General features: G+C 33.2%; 2 long non-coding RNA genes across 3 annotated transcripts; both read left to right on the plus strand.

The window, feature by feature from the left end:
- The first annotated feature begins 1628 nt into the window (after positions 1 to 1628).
- On the plus strand, positions 1629 to 12570 carry LOC107438498 (uncharacterized). Of its 2 annotated transcripts, XR_001583383.2 has the most exons (3): positions 1809 to 1979; positions 5469 to 6128; positions 12556 to 12570. It is a non-coding gene; the product is annotated as an uncharacterized lncRNA (long non-coding RNA). The 2 variants fall into 2 exon arrangements; XR_006226576.2 differs by lacking the exon at positions 12556 to 12570 and having other exon boundaries at positions 1629 to 1979; positions 5469 to 6037.
- Positions 12571 to 17769: 5199 nt separating this feature from the next.
- LOC107438499 (uncharacterized) lies at positions 17770 to 23821 on the plus strand. The gene is made up of 2 exons (XR_001583384.3): positions 17770 to 18489; positions 23196 to 23821. It is a non-coding gene; the product is annotated as an uncharacterized lncRNA (long non-coding RNA).
- Positions 23822 to 27460: the final 3639 nt, after the last annotated feature.

A 27460-nucleotide genomic window follows, 5' to 3' on the forward strand; every position in this document is an offset into this window, starting at 1 on the left:
TATTGTTTTGAAGATTTTTTCTTACTTATATCATATGGTAAGTGCCACATCGCAGTGGCCAGTTTGAAAAAATCAGACGATCTGTTAATATTATCTATGTTATTTATGTTGTTAATTTGTCGTTCGATTTGATAGCATCGCAGTAGGCGAATTAAGAGTGATTTTACACCAAAGAAATTAAAAATAAAGCCGACATCTTATAATTCCAATAACTTATAAATCCTCAATATTTCTTTAACAAGCTGAGTGAGTCAAAAATGAAGAAAATAAAAGTTAGGTTGAGGTGTTGTACGAGAATCTTAGCATCTATCTAGTCATTTATCAATCCGAATGGGTCTCGCAGTGGATTGATCGTTCTTACACGGTTCACAGTAAAACACCGAAGTTAAGCATCACTGGTAGCGGTCAGTGTGCGGCTGGGTGACCACTTTCATCAACCTGCAAAGCGACTGCGGGTGTGCAGTATCGGTCCTTGTTAAACTGTTATATCGTGAAATGCTCAATTCACGCTCAGAACGTTTGGTTGTTGGAGCGGGAGAGCAGAGGATCAAAATTCTGATGGCATGTTTTCGGATCATCCTCATGGATGTTTCTCAAACTCTTGCCAATAGCCTACTGTGCAGCTCTTGTACGACGTAAACAAGCTGCAAGAACAACCATCCAAGTGGCTGATCACCACTTAGCTATAGAGACCTTGCAAGTAGTCTCGCCATTCCGTTGTAGCATTTCCGAAGTTGCGGGTTCGAATTCTACCGTAATCCTGAACGTATCTTCGAGATCGTCATGTACTATCAGTTCTTCAAGTCACGAAGGGTTTATAAGCTTCACGCTATAATGAACATACAAGCCTGAAAATGTATGTGCAAAAGCTAAATAAATAAATCTGTATGGACCTTCCCTGGTTGAGCAGTATCACCATCTCACCAAACACTCCGTTGCGTAAAGGTAGCGGGCTCGAATTTCGCTTTAACCCTGAATGCATCGTTGTGATGTGCTGTCTGTTCTTTATCTTAACAAGTGCTTATAAATCGAACTTGTCCAAAATTTATATGACAAAAGAATGTCCCGCAGTAGACTAATCGTTAAGGTTTCCAACAGATCACCGAAGTCAAGCATCACTGGCTGCGGTCAGTGTGCGGGTGGGTGACTACTTGGGTCAGTCTGCGTAGGGACCGAGGGTGTGCGGTATTGGTCCTAGTTAAATTGTTCTACCGTAAAGTGCTCGACTTCGCGTGCAGGTCGTCGGGCTACCGAAGCGGGGGTGCCACCCCCTCTGCAGAGGATCAAAATTGTGATGGCATGTCTTCGGATCATCCTTAGGGATGCTTCCCAGACCGTCGCCAATAGCCCATTGTGCATCTCTAGTGTGACGTAAATGAACTACAACAACAACAATGACAAAAGAATAAATGAAAATAAATTAAGGGACCTCCATGACAGAGCGATATCACCCACCAAACGCTGCCTACGCACAGCGTGAAGGTTGCGGGTTCGAAACTCGCTGCTAACCTAGATGTATCTTCGTGCTGTCTTTCTCTGTATTGTTCTATAAGCCTTAATTGAGCGCATAAGCTTGCAAATGTATTAGTACAACATACAATTGCAGACTTGTGTGCTCAATTAAGGCTTATAAATCGTTGTCAAGTTGAAGGACAGATAGCACAATACAGAGAAGAACATCACAAAGAATGCATCCAGGGTTACGGCGGGATTCGAACCCGCAACCTCTACGCTTAACAGAGCGTTTGGCGAGCGATATCTCTGGGCCAGGGAGGCCCCTTGCAAATGTATGTTGTACCAATAAACACTAAAATAAATCAATCAGGGGTGCAGTTTAGCAGAAATCTGTAGTAAGCGACGCATTTTTAAATCTAATTTAACTTTCTAAAACGTTTACTTCGTACAGTTTCTTTTAATAAACGTGTTAAAACTTCTTCGCCTTTTGCATTTTAAATCCGAGAAGTTTATCAAGCAAACATGTAAGTATTTTCTTTAAGTATATAAAATTTTAACTTAAAATTGACATATAATTTGAATAAGCGAAACTTTTTTCTCATAAACAACGTGTTATTTATACTAAAAATAATTAAAGTAAATTTTAACTAATTGGAAATAAAAAAGTTATCGTAATATTTTCAATAGTATTTTCGTGAATATTTTCATGTATGTTCTCACAAATGAGCGTACTTTATACTATTATATTTTTTTCGTAGGAAAGTTTTCATATTGCAGTTTAGAATTAATTGCAGCAAAAAATTTTAGAAATTACCTAAAAAGTAGGAAAACTTAAAACAACAATATTCGAATAAATGTTTTTAATACATATTAATGTTTTAATTTTAAATTATTTGCAAGATTTACAAATTTTCAAAATCCTTTTATGAAGTGTCTCACTTCAAAATTTTTTTAAAAATGATTAAATATTTTCAAGAATCCCAGCATTTGTAGTTTACATTGTAACATTAAAATTGGCACTTGTAATTTTCTGAAATAAAAATGGTATTGCGCAAGGTGTTTTTCTTCAAAAAGAAATGTTGTTTTCCTTACTTTTATTGATAACGTAGTTAATAGAAATGTATGTAATGCTTTTTTGTCTTTTAAAATTATTTCATAATTTTGAACATGATATTAAATTGCTCATGAATAAATTTTATCAATGTAAAGTGCTGAATAGTTTACTTATTGACCTCCTCTGTAAAAAAAATGGCTAACTTCGTTGATTTTGATAAGCAGAATAATAATTTAAAATTTCTAACAGCATATGTAACATTGATGTATTTTTATTACTTAAAATTTTCACAGCTTGTAGGTACAGTGCCCAAAATATAAAACTAAACTCCTCAATTACTTCTTATGTAATGATTGTATTTTCATATATTGGATGATATTCTATTGTTTGGAAGAACTAGATGCTGAAACATTTGTTCAGACTGTATTTAAAGTTATAAAATCTGGTACAACAACGTATTTTCTCTGAATAAACATCGCTTTTTTTCGGACGTATTTTGATTTTTGTCTCAATAAATAAGGATTACTGAAAACTGGAAACTACGCACCTTATACTTTATTCAGGAGATCAATCGAAAGCTTGGACTCTTAAATTTTAATTTTACTTTCTTCAGAATTTCGTTATTTCTGAGAAAGTTTTTTAAAATAATTGAAAATTTTTTAAACGAGATAATTAAATTCGTTTATACAAAGATACTAACTTTTTTGATTATTTAAATAAAGGTCAAATATTTTTAACTTATAAGATGGATATATATCGTAATATCATTTTTAACTATGTAAATATAAATGAATAATGTCATTATTTGGGCGAATTTGGTCAAGTAGTTTTTGAGAAACAAAAAATTTATAATAAGCCTATTCAGAGTGAAAATGTGAAATTATCATTTAAGGGGTAAATCTTTATCATTACTGTATTTTTCAGATAGTGGGTATTTTACCATATTTAAAGGATCGTGGATCCAATTCCCTGAAACAAAGGTGCGAAATAGAACAAAAATTTATTAAAATTGCAAACCTTTTTCTATTTCTTATATACATCATCTGTATACTTAAAAACTTAATAATTTGTATTATATCGATTTATCATGTATATACATTAAATTTTGTCAGCTTGCTTTTTTTTCGAATATTTCTTAGCACATTGCTTGAATAATAAACGAATAAAGCCTTAAAAGGATATTTATCGTTCAAAATTCTACATAAATAATTTGCCTTTGTGGAGGACATTTCGATGGAGCAAACCCGCATGGAGGGAAAAATCCTCCCACAATCAATCAGTCTGCAAGGAAACTCTAACCCATAATCCGTCTACCACTAAGGATATTTAAAGTCAGCGCTGTGATCGATGTGAGCCGGGCCTGTAATTCGTATCGACTAGCCATCTTATTGGAAGGCGAGCTCTCTGTCTCCTGAGCCACCACGGTCCAATATGCAGAAATTAAAATCATTGAGCTGGCTAGTTTAATATTGCTTTCAGAAAACTCCATAAAGTTTATGTATGAAACGTCAGCATTCTGGCGATTACCCTAGACAATTTAAAAAAAATATCTGGTATTCTTCTATCTAATATGAAATCTCAGAATTTTATATTTCACCTAAGCATTATTTTTAATTCCTCTAGGTTATTTGTAAAATGACAAATATCCTTCTAGGGGCCCTGGTGTCTCAGAGGATAGAGCATTCGCCTTCCAATGAGGTGAACCGAGTTCGAATTCCGGCAATGGCAGGTTGATTCCGAACCTGTCTCACACAGACCACAATGCTGACGTAAAATATCCTCAGTAGTAGACGGATTATGAGTTAGTCCTCTTGCCGTTAGACTAATCGTGGATGGTTTTCGTGGTTTTCCTCCCCACAATGCAAATTCAGATTATTCCATCAAAAAGTCCTCCACGAAAGCAAATTTTCTCCCAATACTTGATCCAGGAGTTCCCTTGTCTTCTGAATTGGGTTCAAAATTGCAAGGATACGGAGTTGAATATTGGTAGTCATAAACTGAAAATTCGATCGACTGTTCATGGAGGGTTAAAAAATATGAAAAAATTCGTGATGAGATGTTTTAAAATTGTTTATTTTATAAAGAGAAAAAAATATTTTGAAAAATGAATGAGGACTGTCACTAAAGAAGTCTATTATATAATGCTTAAGAGCCAAACGCATGAAACATTGGCATTCAAGGCATTTTACAGAATGGTGCATTTTATACTTAGTTGGTTAGTCATTTAGCATTCCATAGAATGTCTTATGGTCTGAGGAGATATGATGTACATTTCGTAAACGTCATGTAATTCAATTAAGTTCAATTTTTATTCTATTCAATTTTTAACTGTTTTATTCACTTACGCATTATGTTTCTTACAAGTTTTTCATTTTTTTTTATAACCGTCGTTGAACAGCCGACCCAATTTTATGGGTTTACGACTACTAATTCTCAACTCCGTAGCCTTGTAATTTTGATCCCAATCCAGATAACAAGGGAACTATTGAATCAAGTATTGGGAGAAATTTTGCCTTCGTGGAGGAATTTTTATAGAACTAACCAGCATTTGCGTTACACAGAGAGGAAGACCGCGAGAACCCCCCATGGTTTGTCTGACTGTAAGGGGATCTCATCCGTGATACATCTACCACTGACGATATTTCACGTCTGTCCTGTGTTTGGTGCAAGCCTTATGCGGAATTTGTATCGACCAGCCATTGCTAGGATTCGAACCCGGTTCACCTCATTGGAAGGCAAACGCTCTATCCCCTGAGCCATCACTGCTCTGCGTTTATTAACATATTTGAAGTCATCCCCAGAAGCCATTGAGATTGATTTACAGACAGTGGAAATCCGATCATTAGATCAAATTCTTTTTCTCCGCACTGCACGGGAATGTAGAAATTTAGTTTGTGCATGTATATAGAAATATCGAATGTTTCAGTTTTCTTATTTTTGTGCTCTGCGTATTTTTCAGGAGGGATGCAATTGAACCTATTTTTAAACCATGTCAGCAGTATGCTAACTCCATACTCATAGTTGTTTGCATTGCAACCGTAGCTGTCGAAAAGTTTCGAGTTCGTCGAGCAGATCTCTTCGAGAAGAGTAAAGCAGTGAAGGCACTTGTGTGGACGGCAGCTACAATCAACATTGCCATGATCTCTTTCAGTGCCGTTTCTAGGGTATATGCTACACTCTATGCGACTACACTAGTCTACACTCTTTTTATGCCTTGGAATGTTCTTTCGAGATTTCACTATACTTTGATCCATTCCCTGGTTTCTTGGATACTGATTGATTTTCTGATACATTTCCAGTTCGTTCCAGAATCTGACTTTGCGTTGCTCTTGACAAAGAATTCCTGGTTATTGATGGCAGCACCGTTGGAATACGGAATACTGTAAAAAAGATGAAGGTTTAATTATATATTTATTTCCAGATGAATTGTAATTTGCTGTGTTTTGGTTTAGAATTGTTTTAATAATATTTTAGTTCTTGCTCTGTAACTTTAGTGGTCTTAATCAATAAATTTTGATTCCTATCTCATCATGCCTTGCAATAATTGCAGAATAACGTTTTACCAATTGTCTAAGAGTATACTATTTTACCACACAGTGGATATGGATTAGAGATAAAGGTAAAAAAATATCTAAATATTTATATTCGTTCTTTGTAATTATTGAATAAGTGTTATCAAGTTAATTTAGCATAGAACAATTTTGAATGAATCGGTTGAATCGTTGAGGTTTGTTAAAAATTTTCGTCGGTGGCTTACAGAGAGGTGTGGATGCATATGAACAGTAAAATAATAATTTAATCTTTATGAAACAAGAAAAAATATTAAATAAAAATATCTCTATTACATTAAAAACATATAAAAGTTGTGACCGTTTTATTATGATCACTGATTACCAATTGGTCAAATGCTTTTTCTTTCTGGATTGACTCCATTAAACGTCACAACATTTTAAATCATGGGTTGAAAAAACTGCCTCAATTGAGGTTTGTCGTCGGATTGGTTTTCAAATCCTGCCTATGAACGAGTTTCAAGCCGTCACAAAATACTTTTCCTTCAGCATTCATATTTATTTTGAAGACACATTTTGACAATGGAAAAAATAATCAATAATAAAAAATCAATATTTTTTTGCCACAATTTTAATTCCCACATTTAAGTTGTGCGAATTTATTTTGAAAAGCTTTATCTTAATTAAACTATCGTTAATTTTCTCAATTGTAAAAAAAATATTTTAATGGCCTTAAGTTTCACTAGTTAATTTTTTTTTAAAATTCATTTATCATAAAACATTTAAGTCAAGTATTTATCTACTGAAAAATTTAATTTTCTTGTAAAAATATTAGTAAAGTAATAACTAGGGTGGTAAAACTACCAAGAAAGGTGATTTGACGATATGTGACAAATGGAGAGGATTCACTTTGTTAAATGTATATAGCAAACTATTCTTTAGAATAATGCAGTACAGAATAAAAATTACAATTGGCCAGAGCTAGCAGGTTTCAGATCCTTTGTCCACCATATTGAAACATTAAGGATTATAGTTAGGGCTGCAGGTTTGTCGCGGCGCGAATTTCCGCGAAATTGTCATCTTTTTTCCTAAAATCCGCGAATTTCTCAATAAGTCTTGACTTGCGCGAAAATTGCTTAAAATTTGATTTTTTTTTCATTTTTTACTTATTATTTTTATTAAACATAATTTTTTATTTTCCTGAACCTTAAATTGAACATGTAAAATTGATTAGATATTTAGGGGAGTGAATCAATAGCAAAATGACATGAAAATAGTTCAGAGATAAGAGATAATCACAATCTTGTCAACTAAGGTGGTCTTTCTACACTTAGGGAGGGTAATTACCTTCCTGAAGTCAGTAAGAGTACAAAAGAAATTGGAATCACAAAAGAAGAAAAGTTATTATAAATCAAATCTTTGACAGAAAAATTGTTATATATGCTATTGCACTGAGCAATAAAATTTCTACTGCCCTTCTACATATCCAGTTAATTTTGCCTAGGCGGCTTCTTCTGATTTCTTAAATATGGATCAGTTTCTTAGATGAAGGGGGCGACTAGTAGTTAGTAGGGACTTGTGACTAGTAGTTTGAATGTAGAATGTTTGAGTTTTCACAGCAATTACTTCTTACAAAGCAACGCTCAAGGAATTGCGCGTTGGTGAAGGAAAATTGATCGAGTTTTGGAAATTAAAGACCGAATGCTCCAAAATTGGCAAAAGTGGCGTTGATGCAGAAAGATCGTTTTCTAAGTATAAAAATGCATTAAGTGATGAAAGACGAAGCATTAATGAGAATAATCTGACAATGTACAATACTTTGTACCAAAATTCTGTTCATTTAAATAAAAATATTAATATTGCTTGAAATTCAAAGAAATACTTTTGTTGTGTATTTTTAAGCTTTTTTCTTATTATTTGCGCAATTTCTGTTTTTTGCATCATTTATGTAATAAATTTTTTTATGTTTAGAATTTGTGTAATTTTCAAAATTTCCCGCGATTTTTCCGCGAATTTGGGGTCTTTTTTCCAGCGACAAACTTGCAGCCCTAATAATAGTCGAACAATCTATTGAATGACAATTTTCAATATACTTAAATTTTATATATTTTAATAAGGTTTTCGGCGGTTTACACTTATAAACACACTGGAAGTTGTTGAAGTACTATTGAATTGCTTTGTAAATATTATCAGAAATATATATAAAAATTACAATATATGAGTTATCCATGCCGACTATCAGAGTCCTTCAAGGTGAATTCCAGTGTTAGACAGGGTACTTTCTCCAACATTTTTTTAAATGCTATTGACTGGATTATAAAGAAAGTATCAGAAAATTAAAGGGGTATAAGATGGAACTATTGCTGAGTATTTTTCTGATCATTATTTTGCAGACTTATGTTTACTGACCAACACCCTTTAAGACATGCAAACAAACACAAACATTTTAAACTGCAAAGAAAATGGGGCTCAACCGAAATAAAACTAAAATTTTAGAAATTAATCTTAAACAATTAAGTGACAGATTCTTAGAAAATAATGAGAAGGTAAGCAATTTTACGTATCTTGGAAGAATAATTAACAACAAAAGTGGAACTGATGAAGACATGCTGAATAGATTAAACACTAAAATTAACATGAAAAAATGTCAAGTATTTATTAACTGTTTAAGAATAATTTTGCGTGTCAAGAGGTTCCCTTAAATTTGTAATGCAGAAATCCTTAGAAAAACAAAACAGAAAACGATTGATCTGGAAATTAAAAAACGTAAATGGAAATGGAATGGTCGTGTTCTACGTAAAGCTGAAAAATTTAAAGTAAAACAAGTTTCTGTTTGGCAGTAGAAAAAGAGGAAGACCTAAAAATAATTGGCGCAGGACCATGGTAAACGAATTTAAAACAATGGGGAAAACATAGAAAAATATCTGGCCTCAAATAGTTGTTGCAAAGTAATGTTAGAAACCCTATGCCCCAATTCGGAATAAAAAGGAATATGTATGTGTATGTAACAACGGAATTAAAATTTATTATATTAGTTGATTGGATGCCGCGCTTCTTCCCCCCTCAGCACGCCACTGATTCTCTGGCTAATACAAGTTTTCGTGGCTTACATTTATTTTGATTTAAAAAAAAAAAGAAATAATATTTGGCGACATTAGTAAAATATTTAAGTAGAGAAATTTGTACTTATAAATGTGGGGAATTTGAAAGGCAGTTGACTTACGTGAGCGTAGTGCAAATTTCATTCATGGTTTTTATTGTAGTAAATAGATATCGTTTTTTTTTAAATGAAATATGACGGTAGTTTTTTATAAATTTCCTCCCAATTTATACATAAATTAGTAAAAAAAAATTGAATAAAGCAGTATATTTAATGAGTGCCAAGGTTTTATGAAACTTCAAATTTTAATTATTTTTAAAGTAAAGTGGTATACACTTTCTCGATATTCCTTACAATGATGTTATCCTAAGTGTAAGGCGTTTGTCAAGTATTTCTTACGCAAACACTTTTTACTAATTTAAATCGAGTGTTTTATTAATTTTGGCCCCGGGCAAAAAAATTATCCAAATACTGAAGAAGATAATTGACTTTTATAATATATTGAAGGAATTTAAATCTTTGTGAAAGAATATAGAATACTAGGAGGCTCCGCCCCCTGCTCGCTAACGCTCGCCAACCCCCGAGAATTGCTACGCAATCCTATGTGGTTCACGCTTGCTCGCCAATGAACACAATGTTCTAGCACAAAGACATAGTATATTATCATCAAAGACATAGTATTTTACCATCAAAGACATAGTATTGTACTTATGTAGAAGAATTCTATCAATGTTCTTATTGGCTTTTAAAAAAGTATATTAGCTATTTAGATTGTACATGGTGAAAAAATCAAAACATTAGCTAAATGAGAAACATATTAGCAAAATAAATTATCAAATATTGCAGTTACTCACCTAAATTCAACTAAATGTGTATAATAAATTAGTTAATGCTAGAAATTCTGAAAGTTTTAGAAAAAAATTTTATTATTTAAAAATATAAACTTTAAACCCTAACTTTTCCTTGTGAGATAATAACCCTCAAAAAGTCTTTCATTTTCAAGAACACAAAAATTTGTTTTATCGCCAAATGAAATATTTTTTGGTGATCAGCATTATTGAAATCAATTTCTATATTAATTAACATTTGTGATAAAGTACATAACATTTTAGAACAAAATAAGGATGTTTTACATACAATAAATTAAAATGCATGGCTGTTAGCATTACCCGAGAAATACCACGTGGAGGTCGCCATGCTGCATTTCTAATCGGGGAGTTTTGATTTTGGCAGTTCCCCTTGCCTACTGCCAATAGAAGTTTCAATTAAATTTTTTCCAAAAAACATTTTTTTCTGCAAAGCTCTAAGAAATTAACACTAAGCATTTAGAATTTCTTTGAAAACACAATTATAGATTTGGCATCTTGGAGCAATTACTGAAAGGCTGTCAAATGACTTAACTCTTGACAGGCCAACATAAAGTTGTCCATGACTAAAAACTTGTTTAGTCAATACTAAACTGATTTTCTCAAAAGTCTGACCTTGTGACTTATTTATAGTCATGGAGAAGGCCAGCCTAATTAATTCCTAATTGAGTTTAAATTAAATATTATCATGTTTTTAGGGCATGAATCTGAATTGAACAACCTGATAATGCTCACTCTGGTTATTGTTTCCGTTTTTAAAAGTGCTATATGTTGAGCCACCTCATGTGACATTTTTAGCAGCAATCATTGGTCAATTTTCTAACGTTGCCATTCGGGAAGTTGTAATGAGGCTTTTTTTTGGTGCCGTGTAAGAGAAATATGTTACTTAAGAGAAATATGTTAATATATACAGATGTTACTTAAGAAAATTGATGCTTGACGGGCTTGGCTTAATCGAAATGGAATAGAAAGAACAGTCGATAAAGTAAACAAATGGCGTGTTTCAACAATCAATCAGGCTAGAGTACGTAACGTAACAAACAGGTATCCCATTATAATGAAAAGAAAAATTTAAAAAAATCAAAAACAAAAATCTCTCTCTCGTATTCTTCATCACTAAAAGAGAAACAGAGTTATAAGCTAAGTTAATGGTTTTGCATAAAACTTGTGAACCGTTTGTTGAAAACCATCTAACTTTTTTAGAACTCTTCTGCTGATTTCTTTGAAATTCTTTATATTCATAAATTAGGGTAGTAATGCAAAGGCGATAATGTAAGTGATTTTTTTGTCATTAGCTTACAAAATAGAGCATTATCTTGTATGGTTAATATGATAAAGTATTTCAATAAAATACTTTAGTAAACGCTATGAGTTTTGAAAACTGTCGCCAACATCAAAATTAGCCGTTATTAGTGACAACTTAGAGTTAACATTTCTTATTTATTAATTTTGCTTTGAACAGGAAATTTAATGAAGAGGTACTAAAACACACAAAGAAGAAATATTTGAATATGCAAACCAATGCATATAATTTTGTAAACACCAAATCACATAGATTGCCGTTTATTAGGTAGCACACATTGCAGACGTTGGGTTTAAACTACAATATTACCTTACATATTTCTGTTAACTGGTGTTTTGAAATTAAGAGTAATTAATTACGTTTTAATATTTGTTTTGAAATTAAGAGTAAATAATTATTAAATGTAAATGAACTCAAGTGTTTGGTTACCAGTAATAAAAAATAAATATTAAACTATATTTTATGATGAAATACTAGCTCTCTTTATTCTACATTTACAACAGTTTTGGCAGTACATTTAAGAAAGAATATAAACTAAAGATAACTGATTATATTTAGCCAATTAAGTTGAAATGCTGTTTATTTATTTTCTCAAAATCTAATGAGTAAATAAGAATGAAAAAGTACCAGTGTTATTAGGAACTATTCGTTTTCTTTCTTTTCAGAATAGTTGTAAAAAAAATTGCTTAACTATTATTGACTCCAGTGGTTGAAGTGGTATTAGACACAACTGGTATTGTGAGACTAAAAGAAGTAAAGCATCCTTATTTCCCTTAAAAAGGGGAAGCAATTTCCATTTCGAAAAAAGAAAATAAAGCAACCTCCATTTCCCTTAAAAAAGGGAATCTAAAGGCATTTCCCTAAAAGCAGGGAAGTAATTCCTATTCCTCCTAAAATTATAAGTGGTATAAAATTTTAAGTAGTTAGGGAAGTATCCCCCTAAAGTTAGATTAAATTACCCCTATTTCCCCTAAGAGAAGTGAAGCTGCCCCTATTTCACCTAAAAAAAGGAGTAATTCCCATTTACCTAAAGAAAAGTGAAAATGCCCCTATTTCACCTAAAAAAAGGAATAACTCCCATTTACCTAAAGAAAAGTGAAGCAAGGGGGAATCTACGAAAAGTAGAGGAGTTCTTAGGCTGCATTTATAAGGACATAACAAAGCTCTTTGTTAAAAACAATTTAGCTATTAATTCTTTGGATGAAAACTTCTAATTTTACTGGGCTTAATAATCACTGCTTAAGCTCAATCAAAATTCTTTCTTACAGGTGTCCTCGAGTTTTGTGTTACGTAGGTATACTACTCATCTCCTTCCTGGAATCCATACTGAATGTTTTCTTGGCAACTCATTTCCTCAACTATCTTCGACACCGCAATGGCCCTATCACACAAAGCAGTCTAACCAAAGCAGCAATAATACTATCATTAGTGATCTACATTCTAATGATTGACTTCAGTCACGTGGCGAGGGTGTTCATTACCGTTTTCATGGTTACTGTTCTACCAACGCTTTTCAACGATTGGACTTTTGAAAAGAGATTTTACTGTTATCTAATGCACAGAATCATATTTTTGCTTTCAATTGACCATTTATTGCGATACGACGTGATTCCTGAGTCAGATATTTTGTTATTCTGTTTGATATGCCCGGTTCACGCTCCTCTTTACCTTCGAAAACATTTTACGAAGTTCCTTGCTTTTGTAATTAAATGGTATACATGACGACGATAGATAGATTTTCTGTGACCTTTGTCTTTGCACAGCGTGTTTCATCGAGTTATCATTATGTACTGTATCTATGTTCTTGCATTCGTATTAAAAATGATTTTTAAGTAAGACTTTCAAGTGGATTATCTAGTGCAATACCTCATAATTTTCGAGCTATTCTGCTTGATAACTTCTGCTCATACAACTCAAACAATAGGGACCTTTATACCTCAGAAAAATAAGTCCTTAAATATTTTACTTACGCAATTGAATGAAATATGAGTAAATAAAACTAAATGAAATATGACTCAGGAATGTGATCTTTTTGTTCTGACAAAAGTTGAACGCGTTTTATTTGTGATAAATTTAATTTCGGCTATGAATGTTTTGAAAAAGAAGCATATGCCCTGAAATTTTTATTCGCTAAATGATTTTATAATAAGAATTGTGTACCTGAAGTGGACTATCTATTACAATACCATGTAGTTCTTGATATAATATTACTTAGCTCGTAAGAAACTTTAAACTAAATTTATTTCAGGAACAGCTATTGCGGAATAAAAAATGTCTATTTTTTCAAATTGTTATCCAGACGACATAATTTACTAAATTGAAGATTCAAATGCGATCATTTCTTGAACAAAAACTAAAAGATCAAAATATCACTAATATAGTTGAGAAATTAACTTAACTGCTCTGGAAAAATAAGTGATTTGTTAATCTATTCACTTGACCTAAAAGTAATTTGCATTTTCTTAAATTTAATTAATTAATAGGTAAAGGATTATCCCAGCATTGAAGTAAATATTGGTCACATATGGGGTCAATGTTTGTTGCAATTTTACTATTATAATGATGAGCGTTAAAATTCTAAGTAATAGGGAGATTTCGCAAATTTAAGTATCATTCTCCAGCACGTTGGATTTTAAGTAATTGTGTAGGCGAACCTACAGTTCGCATGCTTTAGAGAAAACCTACAAGAACAAAAGAAAGTAATTCTGGTAGGACAAAAGAAAGGTTTTCTGGCATCATATGGTATTCTTTGCTTTCTTTGAGGTCACTTTTGGGTTACCACAATTTTTGTTTATTGTTTTGTGATTGTTTCTTGGTTGTTTTTTTTCTTCTTCATATTAATTATATTTCAAATTTTAACCTGCGTTATTCTTTTACCATTAGCTGCTTGCTTTTTATCGTTGCTATAACTATCTTTGTTTCTCATCTTTACAAAGAATGTCTGAAAAAATTAAAAATGCATATTTTTATTGGTCTGAAGGAAGATGGAATGTAATATTGATTGGTCTGTGCATGGTGGTTTGATTTTTGTCCTGTTTGTATGAAAGATATGCATTTGTATTAATGAAACGGATGGTTATGAATGGATTTGTCGTGAGAAAGGTAAAAAGGCTCTTCGTTGTAAACAGTCTTTGGTTTGAAGAGATTAAAATGATTATGCTTTAGGCTTTAATATTTTCGTATTTGCGAGTGTATGAAGCTGGTACAAATATTGTTATGAATGAGGTTAATGTGAGATTAAGAAAAACTGTGATTGATTGGCGTACATTTTGTAGAGAAGCGTGTATTGTTGTATGCATGAAAAAAAAAACGAAATGTTTGGAGGTCTTGGTATGGTTGTGGAAATCGATGAAAGCAAGTTCGGTAAGAGAAAATATAATCCTGTTAGACGAGTGAATGGTAAATGGGCGTTTGATGGTACAGAAAGAGGGAGTGGTAAATACTTTTTCCAGGTAATAGAAGATCGCATGGAAGAATATTTGCTTAAAGTTATCACCCTAAAAATATTGCCTTGGACAACTCTCATTCCTTGAATTTTGTTGATCTCGAAACTGGTATCCATACCAATAGAATTGAGGACATATGAAGTCATATAAAGAGAGAGTTTCACAAGCAAAGCGTTCGCCAGTCATCTGAAGAAATCTTCAATTCTTATTTTGCTAAATTTATGTCGAGAATTCAGAATCGGGATCAGACGGAAGCTGCTTCGTTCTAAGACTATATAGAACGCATAAGAAATTTGAAAAGAAATTTTAAGTAGTTCACAAATGAGAGCTATTTTCGTTGTTTTGAAAAGCTTTGTGCTTATTGTGTTATAAAACAAAATTACATTTTTTTCTTAATTTTATGTAGATGTTAAATTAACACATTAAATGTTTTACGTATCCATTCTTAATATAAATGTTTTAATCTACTTCAGTTGTTTTAAGCATAACAAAAATCTATTGCTTTTTGGCACCGACCTTGGCTTTTCAAAAAACGCCAAATATAGGCTGGCCCTTCTATTGTAAACTATTACCTAAGTACTAAATAAAATGAAAAAAAGAAATTGCTATGTACTAAAAAGCAAAATTAATAGAGAAATGGTGCTAAATCGTTTAGGAAAAACGTTAAAATTTGCCATATTATTATTGACGATATTGATGCTTTATTCCTTTTGGAACTAATTACTAATTAAAGTAAAAAATGAGCTATGTTATGAGCAATATAATGGATAAATGGTGCCTTTTAAGAAAAGAATAAAAAATCAACCAGCTATTATTGAGGCCAATGAAGTTTAACTAGTTTTGGTAATAAGTACTAGCTATAAAAAAACAAGCTATTTTCTCTTAAGAACTATAAAGCAAAATTGATAGAGACATGGCACTGATTCGTTTCGGGGAAATGTAAATAGCGCAGTTTTAATCAATACAAAATGTACAAATAACGCAACAGTGTATATTTAATACCTATTAAAACTGCATCAATACTGAGAAGCTTCAATATAGATACTGTGATCGAGATATTTTTACTATTCCTCTTTAGAGACAGCGTACCGGGGAAAATCTCGCGATTGCGGTTTTGACTATTATGAGTTGTACCGGAGCCATACCAAACTATTCTGAAAACAGTTTATCTTTATTTTAAGAGGATGAACTACTGAAATCGAGTTCTATATTCTGATGTTATCTATATGTTCGTTGAATTGACAAGAACTATTAAAGTGTATTTTGTACTGAACACTAAAGCCCGTATAATTATGTGATTAAATAACCTTCTAAATAATAGGTGCTTGATACTTTCACTTAGGTTGCATTGGAGCTGCACAATGGGTTATTAGCAACTGTCTGGGAAACATTCTGAGAAGGATCTGGAGACAACATACATATTTTACATCCGACCTGAACTAGACCACGATCAATCTCCGATCCAGGACCTCCAGAAGCATTGATTTGCTATGGGAACTTGGAGAACTTTGAAACCCCGAAAGATTTAGCCTGCATCAGCCACCATTTTGCGCACGGGAAGTCTTCGGCAGGTGGGGATTGAACTCTCGGAAATGAGCCCTAACAGCTAAGTTATCCCTGTCCTTTAATAAATAAATAAATTGATAGGTATTTTGTTTACGTAACACTAAAGCTGCACAATGGGCTATTAGTGATTGCCTGGAAAACATCCCCGAGGGTCATCCAAAGACATGCCATCACAATTTTGATCCTCTGCAGAGGGGATGGCTCCTCCACGGTGGTAGCCTGAAGAGCTGCATGCGAAGTCAAGCACTTTACGGTAGAACAGTCTGACGAGGACCGATATCGCGCACCATCAGTCCCTATGTAGGCTGATCAAAGTGGTCACCCACCCGCCTAATGACCGCAGACAGTGATGCTTGACTTCAGTGTTATACTGGGGACCGTGTCTTTACGATCAGTCCACTGCGGGATTAAATAAATTGTAGAAATTATTTATAATTCATGAGACTCTGATTTTGGACTGAAATTGAGATAGTCGTAGGTTTGCGTGTCAAAAACTTAGTAGTAGTAGTAGTAGTTCATTTGCGTCGCACTAGAGCCACACAATGGGCTATTGGCAACGGTCTGGGAAACATCTCTGAAGATGATCCAAAGGCATGCCATCACAATTTTGATCCTCTGCAGAGGGGATGGCACCCCAGCTTCGGTAGCCAGATGACCTGCACGCGAAGTCGAGCACTTTAAGGGTAGAACAGTTTAACGAAGACCAATACCGCCCACCCTCGGTCCCGACACAGACTGATCCAAGTGGTCACCCACCCGCACACTGACCGCAGCCAGTGATGGAATTCGAAAAGATGTTCNATCACAATTTTGATCCTCTGCAGAGGGGATGGCTCCTCCACGGTGGTAGCCTGAAGAGCTGCATGCGAAGTCAAGCACTTTACGGTAGAACAGTCTGACGAGGACCGATATCGCGCACCATCAGTCCCTATGTAGGCTGATCAAAGTGGTCACCCACCCGCCTAATGACCGCAGACAATGATGCTTGACTTCGGTGTTATACTGGGGACCGTGTCTTTACGATCAGTCCACTGCGGGATTAAATAAATTGTCGAAATTATTTATAAGTCATGAGACTCTGATTTTGGACTGAAATTGAGATAGTCGTAGGTTTGCGTGTCAAAAACTTAGTAGTAGTAGTTCATTTACGTCGCACTAGAGCCACACAATGGGCTATTGGCAACGGTCTGGGAAACATCTCTGAAGATGATCCAAAGGCATGCCATCACAATTTTGATCCTCTGCAGAGGGGATGGCACCCCAGCTTCGGTAGCCAGACGACCTGCACGCGAAGTCGAGTACTTTACGGTAGCACAGTTTAACGAGGCCCAATACCGCACACCCTTAATCCCTACGTAGACTGATCCAAGTGGTCACCCACCCGCACACTGACCGCAGCCAGTGATGCTTGACTTCGGTGATCTGCTGGGAACCGTGTCTTAACGAACCGTGTTTTGCGGGACCCAAAAACTTAGAAGAAGAGGTATTGTCCTAAAGTGTGGAATGTAGAGTGTTCGATTCCCACCATACATCTTTCACTGTCTTTAAATTAGGTCCTTCTGTATTCATTTATTTATTTATTCACGTTCACATACAAGCATATGCATTCAATGCAGAGAGCGGCTTTCAAACCCGCGTTATGTTCAAGAAGGATAAATAGAACGAATTAGAGAACACAAATAGAAGAAGGGCAAATAAAGCAAAGACAATGAAGAGACATCCAGGGTTACGACGGGACTCAGACCTGCTACCTTCTCGCTTCAAATCTTTTGGCAGAAGGGCGTTTATCCCTGGGTTGACCTCAAAGCACCTTTGAATTTCTGCTGTTATTTGAGTTCTTTTCATTCAGACAAGAGTTTATTGGGGACATTTGATAGAATTTATGTATGATTGAATAAAAAAATATTTGAAATAAATAACTATGATTAATGAAGCAAAAAGTTAGTTTGCAGCAATTGTGTTTAATCTGTTTTTTTTTCCTAATAAGTTTACTTTGTTAAGCTCTTAACGTACGATAGCATATTTTAATATTTTTTTATTTTGGTGCGGAGCAACATTTGCTCAACTAATTTTAGCTTTGTGTACATTGTAAACACTGATATTTGATTTTTAAGAAACACAATCATTTTGAACTCTGAATCCTTCGTAAACTTAGTGGGGAGTCAGAGTAGCAGTAAACAGTCAGAAAATGTAAGTATTCCTGAAATATCTCATAATTTTACTGACATTTTCGATAAAATTATTAATAATCAAGGAAAGTTGGTAGATTTAAGAATGTTTTAGAGGTTATACCCTCTGAACTTCAGAGTATTATGTATGTATTTATATTTAATTTTTTGTTCGCTGATATCTTTGTAAGATTTTTCTCTAGTTCAAGGTTCAGAAATTTTATTCGATAATATTCTCAATGTTGTCAATACAAAGATTTGAATTTTCAATTTATTAATATATTCCTCATGTACCGAATATTATTGTTTAAGATCATAACAAGTATGCAATGATTGAGAAATATTCATTGATTTTAATAATTTCCATATTGGCTAGAAAAATCTAGTTAAATTAGTAACTTTTCTTTTTTAAAAAGCTTTAAAAATTTTTCCAAGCATTCAAAATATTCTATTTTAAATCCTACTTTTTTTGCTGTTGAAAACAAAATTTTTGGTACGAGTTCAAAGTATTCAAACTGGCATTTTCTTGCCGAAAGGGCTACAAAAAACACGCAATAAATTATGAAATATGTGAAGATAAAAATTGCAGAGTGCTATTAACATTTTTAGTTACTTTTTTGTCATTTTTTTAATACAATATTAAACAATTTATGATAATGCTCTAAGGAATTGTGATTTACGTTTATCATTAAAACTCATGAAGTATAAAGGAAGCAGATGTAAAGCACATTTTTTTTTTTATGTTACTATTATTCGAAAACCTTCAACTTTCCACGGTACTTTTTCATTTCGTCGGCTCAAGTAAATTCAGCTATTTTATCTGTTTATTTATTTTTGTTTTTTGAAAAATCTGTTTATTTATTTTGTGGCCTAAAAAGAATACAATAATGGAAAATAAGCATCAAAATAATAATTAAAAGAGTTTAATTCGCAAGTTTTCGGTGAATTTGCATTAGCAACTTTGTCGCCGGCAAAATGGAAAATTTTAAAAAATCAAGTGAAAAGCACCCTTTTTACTTGATTTTTTAAAAAAATATTCATCAAGAGTTTCAGAAATACGTTTTAATATAAACTTTGTTTAATCTTAGCATAATACCTGGAAAATTAACTGAGACGATGTCAACTTTATTCTTGCAAATGTCTCAATTTTCGGTTTCAAATCCATAGAAACTTGGTTCTCTTTTTAAATTTTTTTTTAAAAATTATCTTATTTAAAAAAAAACTTTCGTCTTAGAATTCAAGTTTTTTTTAAATTTTTGTTATTTTTTTTTGCAAATTTGAAACTGAGAGTAGACGTCGATTTGAGGTTAGATATACGAATACTGTGGATAGCTAGAGAAAAAAGCTTCAACAAAACTGCTTATTTGTTATTAACAATGGGTCTGTATTCACTAGTAAAAGTGCAATTCTTTTACCTAGTGACTGGCGCAGTATAGCCACTTCTGGCTCTTGTGCCATTAAACTTTAACAAACCAACAAACCATATTTGTTATTAAGAGGATGCTATATCGCAGGAGAAACTTTTTTTCGCAAATTTTCCTTCACCTCCGTAACAAATGTAATACTTAAAGTATAGAAAAACTGAGTTCAGTCAAACCTAGAGAAGGCTAGGAAATTTCAATCGCTGAAAAAAAAACCCAAATGCAAGCAAATTATTTGAAGAGAACTGTCCCATACTAAAATACTAAATTATCCTCTCATAATTTGCTTTAATTTTGATATTTTGAAATTTTTTTTTCGGTATTTAAAACTTCATGGCTTACTCTGAAATCGCCTTTTCTATACTTTAAATTTAAAATTACTTATGGAAGTGAAAGGAATTTTGCGATTAAAGGTTCCTCCCATGATTTGGCGTTCTCTTAACATACTAGATGTAAACTAAAAATAGATTTTTAGTTTTGGAATAGAAAGTCAGTTTATTAAAGTATTTATTTACATGAGAGAAAAGATGATATAGTAACAATCAATACTTTCCTGGAATTTGGAAGTTTTAACTCAGCTTAGGTCGGATCGGAGTCTAGCTCTCGAGAATGTCCGGAGTGCATTATTTTTGCTTTTTAGTACATAACTTATTTATCTTTATTTCAATTACCGAGTTTTATTCGCCATCCTAAAAAGACAAACACTATAAGAAGTCTTGCTTGTTAAAAGTACTAACTTTTTTCTTATTTTCTATTGAATGTATAAGTTGTAAGCTAGATTTTAATTTATTTGTTAATTTAGTATATGCAAGCTGTAAGTTAGTTTGAACGATTGTTATGGTAAAATTACGGAACAAATTTTTGTGTTAAAATAGTGTTATGTTCCTTGTTTTTTTGTAAAAATGGAGTCAGAATAATCTTATTTTAGTTAAACAGTAGTTTTTAGTAGAGAACGACAGAATAATGCACTTTATGGTGGACTTTCATAACATTTGTGGTGACCCGGACGGGATTTTAAGAAGAATTAATAAATAAAAACTAGTACTTTTAACACTGTTGCCGTTCTCTAGCATCATAGCAGAACGTGACTATTTATTTTTTTCCAGTCTTTTCTCTTTAATGCATTACTTCATTGCATTCGGTGTGATGGGTCTTAATTAATTTTACATGACAAATTAGGAAAAACATTTAATCTCAGTTTCAGATAACAAATTAGGGCTTCGACGCATTGTGCATCCAAAAGGACGACAACTACCACCAATTGTAAACGAGCTTTTCGACGTCGTAGAGGAAAGGTAAAGAAAAAAAAATTAATAAATACAAGCGAGTCTTTTACCAGAAGTAGGAACAAACTCTGCAAATACTGCCCCCTCTCATTGAGAAATAATAAAGTCAATAGAAACATGTTTTAAAAGAGCAGTTATAAAAAAAAAATTGACACGTTATATCAGATAACTTTATAAATACTAATTTTATGACGTAGCACCGATCCACATGATCGCTGAACTTGTAAAGAATTAAACAATTTGCAGGAATAGAATCGTCTACAATTTGATTGATAACAAACGCTGATGCTAAATCAATGAGAAAAATCATTTAAACAAATCTCGCGAACGGACCTAATGAAATGTTTAAATGACTTTTAGAATAGACGTCTAAGATTGCTCCTTGTAGTCGATGCTCGAATTTCAGAGCTTTAGCACAAACTGTTCTAGAGTTACAAATTCGACATAGAGTTCCGACTTAATGGACTGAGTAAACAAGAAATACTGAATGAGCATGAAAGAAAAGTTGGGAAAAGAAAAGAAAGTAAAAATTTGAAAATTAGTTTTTTCCCCGAATTTTATTAAAAAGTAACAATTGACGAGGTAATATACATGTAGCAGAGTCCGTGCTAAGCATCCACCTAATCGCATAATGCGATAAAATCATATTTTTCTAATAAAATTGTGTTTCGGCAAAAGTATTGGGGAATTATTTTTTCCACTGGAGAGAAAAATATGTATAAAAAGTTGTTGAGATTTGCACGTGACGAAGACTTTTGATATTTAGCTAATTTACTGACTAATTTGAAATCCTTAGCGCAGGTGCAGCAGCGAAGTAACGCTGTCAAGGTTGGCTCTGTCATTCTATTATTAAAAGATAAGAAAAAAAAGATTGACTATCTAATATTCAACTTAAAATATGCAGAATTTCATATTACAACATGACAACGTTGTAATAAGAAATTCTGACTGTTGTTTTACAAAAATCCAATATTTAATAGCAATGAGCTAGAAATTAATATTTGCCTTTATATACCTCACATGTATTTACAATTATCCACATTAATTTTATATTAATTTAGCGAAATATATTTTTACTCTTTGTGCGGAATCTCTACAAAGTTTTATTTGTCAAAACTTAAAAAGGTGGCACATTTTGAAAAAAATAATTAGCAAAATTAATCACTCAATAGTAATTTCAACTCAAATAGTCAAGATATTTCAAGAACTCAAATAGAAATTTCAAACTTAACCTGCAGCCATACAAAGCTTCGACCATCTACAGTAGTGTAGTAGTACCTGTGGGGTAAAAAAAAAAAGGAAATAAATAGCATAAGCCTTTTTTTATTCAAATTTTTATGCTTTATTTATATAGTTTTCAAGAACATTAGTTATTGAAGTTTGGTCAGTATGCAAAATAATTTTAAAAAAATGCTCTTTTGAGCATCATAATGTGCATTTTTAAAATTATTTTCTTTTTCTGAATGATACTTATTGAAGAAAAAATTTTCTCAATTTACAATTTAACTTTTTAATGAAACTTTCACTGTGAGAGACTACATCTTTCAATCTATGCTAAAATTTTTGACACTTTAGATTTCCCTCAACTGCGGTACTCAGAAAAAAATATTGTACCTATAATTCGGCATAATAAGTGTATTTTGAAATGCTAAAAGTGTTAAACCGTAAGTTTTTTCCTTCCCTTTTCACATCTTGAGCTTGGTGCAATTTAACAACTATTGACTCACGTCCTCAGCACCATAAGCATAGGCTGTTTGTTTCAGTCCTGTTTGTTTGTGGTCATAAGAGCAGGTGATACGTGGCACATGCTAAAAATAACAGCAAGTTGTGAAGAGTGGTTTGCTCTTGGCTCTAAAATGTCACTTGTAGCAAAACGTAAAACTGTGGATAGAAAATATAATTTTTTTCTTGTCATAAATTTGAAATTAAAAATTCAATTTATTCGAAATTTACTTTTAACTACGTAACAGGCAAAAAATCCTAGTGATTTTCAAATGATGAAATAAAAGTTTTCTTTCCAGGTTGGATGACGAGATTCTGCTTTCTTTATTGCTATTTGTCGCTACTGCAATTATATCATTAATGTGGACTTCAGTAATGTCATTGACATCCATCGCAATACAAACCATCGTAGGAGATTACCATAAACAAGACGCCATTTTCATCATTCCTTTCTTGGTACTAGTAGTCGTCAGCGTTTTAGCATTTGACTGCAATCGAGCGTACAAACGTACCGTACAGGCGTTCTCTCTCATCCTTGCCTTCTCTATTTTTGCGGACTGGAGTTTTAAAACCAGGTATTACTTCAATGTGGTGCATCTGTACTTCTTTGCGCAAATACTGCGATACCTGGCAGAACATGAATTAGTCACAGCATCAGACTTTGGATTAGATTCTTGTTTTAATCTAGATTAACATGGTTTTATCGTATTTAAAATTGGTATTCATTAAAAGTGAAGCATGGTTGTTTTGAAATCAAAAAGTCATTGCGAGATGCTGAAATACTTGAAATCTGTGCCTTTTTTATATTTAAACATGTTTTGATTTTAAATTTTCTTTTCTACAAAAATTGCTTTGTTTTTAGCCACACTTTGTATTTTCTGATTCAAGATTTGATTTCCAAGTAATAAAATCCGATTTAAATTTTTGCTTTGTACTTTTAGATTTATTTAATTTCCAAAACTACTTATTTCAACAACTAGTTTTTAAGCACTTGTTCGTTTTGCACAGTATTTAGCATTCCAATTCTCAAACTTACATGCAGTAGGAAACATGACGCGAGGAAAATGCTTCGATCCATCCGTAACGCTTCTCCGCTTTCTTGCGTACACTGCAGAAAGATTAGGTGTACAGTTGCCATTATTTTAAGTTTTGAGGAAAACCAATTATGTTAAGTACAGAACTGTAGCTATGGTTTTAAATTTTATAAAATTTCACAAAATAAAACAATTGTTTGAAAGAATTTGCTTAATTTTATTACTACAAATGTGTTCGTTTTTAAAGCGAAGTGACTTTGCACTGAAGACATAAATTTATTCTACACTACTCGCCATTACAATTGCTACACCAGGAAGGCGACTTGAAATTTGCAGGACGGATAAAGCATGTTGTGGTATGCAAATGATCAGCTTATCAGCGCATTCATGCAATGTAGGTGGCTGTAGCGACACCTACAATGTATACAAGAGGGACAAGTGCAACAAGTGCCTTCAAAGAGAAATGTCTACCAGCACGTGTCTGAGTTGGATCGAGGTCGAATTGTGGTCTACTGGGATTGACGTTTATCATACCGAAGTATTGCTACTCGCGTTGGTCGAGAACCTATAACTGTTAGAATATAGAATCAATGGTTTCATGATGTTCACATGGAATGCCGCGCAGGAAATCAGCTGCCCCCATCACTAACAGCCGAGAGGACAGACTTTTTATCCACATGGCCTTAAGGGATCGTACAGCTACGTCACGAATCCTGAATCAAGAAATAATGTCATGTGCAAGACAACAAGTGTCTGGACGAACAGTTCAGCGACGTTTGCAGCAGCATGGGCTGCTAGTACAGAGAACATGGCTTCGGCAACCCTTGAAGCTGCGTCACAGGCGGAGCGCCTCCAATAGTGCGATCAACTACGAACCTGGACGCTGGAATGGCATGACATCGTCTTTATAGACGAATTCAGGTTCCGTATTCCGCATAATGATGGCAGCATCATTGTTTGGCGACATCGTGGAGAAAGCCTATTGGCAGCTTGCATTCGACATCGTCATACTGGCCCATCACCTGGAGTAATGGCATGTGGTGCCAGTGGATACATGTCTCGATCATCCCTTGTTCACATTACCCGCACTTTGAACAGCAGCCGTTACATTTCTGATGCGTAAGGGTCAGTTGCTCTGCCTTATCTTCAAGCTCTCTATAAACCTACGCTTCAGCAGAATAATGCACGACCGCATGTTGCCCGCACTATCATGAACTTCCTTGGCACAGAACATGCTTCCTGTTACCCTGACCAGCACGTTCTCTTGATCTCTCACTAATTGAAAACGTCTGGTCAATGGTTGCCGAATGACTGGCACGCCACCACTCGCCAGTCACTACGGTCGATGAATTGTGGCACAATGGAATGCTGTACCCTTCCATGCTATCCAATCTCTGTTCGACTCGATGCCCTGGAGAATAACTTCTGTTATTGTTGCCAGGGGAGGGTACTCTGAGTATTAATTCCTCGGGATCTATACATCCAAATATCCTGAAAATTTAATCACTTATTCTTCCAACTATAATGTATTGTTATGTGCCCAATAAATATTCTTTTATTTGCATTTCTTCCTGGTGTAGCAATTTTAATGGTCAGTAGTGTAATTCACATGAAAAGATGTGTTGTCAGTAAAATAAACAAACAAAAAAAATATAAATAAAACTATAACAGGGAAAAAATAAAAAAAAAATGTGACTACAGGCAGTACAATAACTTTTAGCTTAACTGAGCACCAAAAATTGTGGTAACTATACTCTAAGCTTTTCAGCGTGCATTAGAAATAATTACTGATCTTTGTCTTCTGCTTCTTCCGCTTCACTACAGCTTTTGTAAGTTCATCAGAAACATTTTCTTCATTGGATCCACCTTTCTTAAATTTTTGTTCAGTTAGAAGATACACTAATGGAATATAAACAGTCAACATCTGATGTGTGTACTTCTTCATCGGAAGAATCATCTTCGAAGGATTTACGTTTCATTGATGAAACTGTTTTGCTGTGTTATTTCTTCATACTGTTATGCTAAAGAGGAAATATGAAATGTTTGGAATTGGGTACTTGCACTTCAAGAAGATCACAGATACTCACATGCGTGACTTACGTCGTCAGCGCCAGCTGATCGTTTATAAGAAAAATGGTGCAATTTTATGGCTCCGTGCCAGTCTTAGTGTTAAGTAAAAAATATATAGTTAATAGATTGAAATCTTACTAAAAAAATAGAGAATGTGTCACTTAAGGTCGATAGGGCATATATCAATAATGCTAAAAGTGACCTTATTCGATGTACCTTTTCTAAGAAATTACTTATGATATAGCTTTGAAATTTTTGGGGGATATTTGAGATTATATCAGTAGTATGCTCTTATAATATTTTAGCATTAGCAAGAATACTTTTTAAGTTATGAAAGATTTTTGCTCAAAAATAAGTTTTTATTTCATACATGTACATATTTTAAAAAAAACTTCTGCTAAAGACATGTGTTAATAGTTACCAGAATGCAAACATGCATGTGGAATAAAAGACTAAATCAATATCTTATTTAGGTGCTGAGAAAAGGTACATCGAAAAAGGTCAAATTTAGCAGTATTGGTATATGCCCTACCGACTTCATTTAAAAGAATTGATATTTGGCTTAATGGAAGAAGAAGTTTCCAGTAAAAATGCCACGTTATAACAACCAGTCAGGATTGAGATACCTAAACTAAGTTGCCTGCCGATATAATTTTATTAGTTACCATTTTAATTTATTGCAGATTTAATTTATTAGAGGAACATTCAATGAATAAAAATGTTTCTCCGAACATTTGTATTTGTCATATACACGCATATTTTATTCTTAAACCTTGTTTATCACAAACTCTGTTGAGCGAAAAAAAGATTTTCTCCAAACAGGTAGTGAACTCTATAGTTATTAAAACCGAAATGCATGAAAGGAATATAGATTGTATCATGTGTCTGGAGTATTTATCCACATTCCGTTTCGATAAAAAATAAATTTCTTTGTGGCTAGTGATAGTAACCCCTGCACGTTGAAGGATTATAAGAAATGTAGCTGGATCCTATTCAAAAAAAGAATTAAATTGTTGGAAATAGACATTTTACTACTATGCGCTCAACATTAAAATTAGCAGTGGCCGATATAACAAGCATAGTTTAATATCTTTGACTTACTAATTTCGCGTAAATAAAACAATTTAAGCACAAATACAATTGATTATGTGTCATATGGCAGTTTCAATACTGTAAAAATGAATGTCAGTGTCAAACCCAAATTCATCATTTGAAGCAAAGCAAAATTTAGTTTACTCACTTTTCAGTGAACTTAAAACAATTATTCTCTGGAATTAGTATTTTACGTTACTGTTTCCAACATTATATACTTTTGAATTATTTAGTTAAATATCTTTAAAATACTTCCAAAAAATAAGAAGAGTTACTATTTTAAGAAACAATTTTTTTATGCTCTGTATGGCCCTAAGTCACAAGTCACTGACACAGTAAGGAATACGAAAACAAATCACTCTAGAGAA

The sequence above is a fragment of the Parasteatoda tepidariorum genome, chromosome 2 (genome assembly GCF_043381705.1).
Source record: "Parasteatoda tepidariorum isolate YZ-2023 chromosome 2, CAS_Ptep_4.0, whole genome shotgun sequence".
Classification (NCBI taxonomy): domain Eukaryota; kingdom Metazoa; phylum Arthropoda; class Arachnida; order Araneae; family Theridiidae; genus Parasteatoda; species Parasteatoda tepidariorum.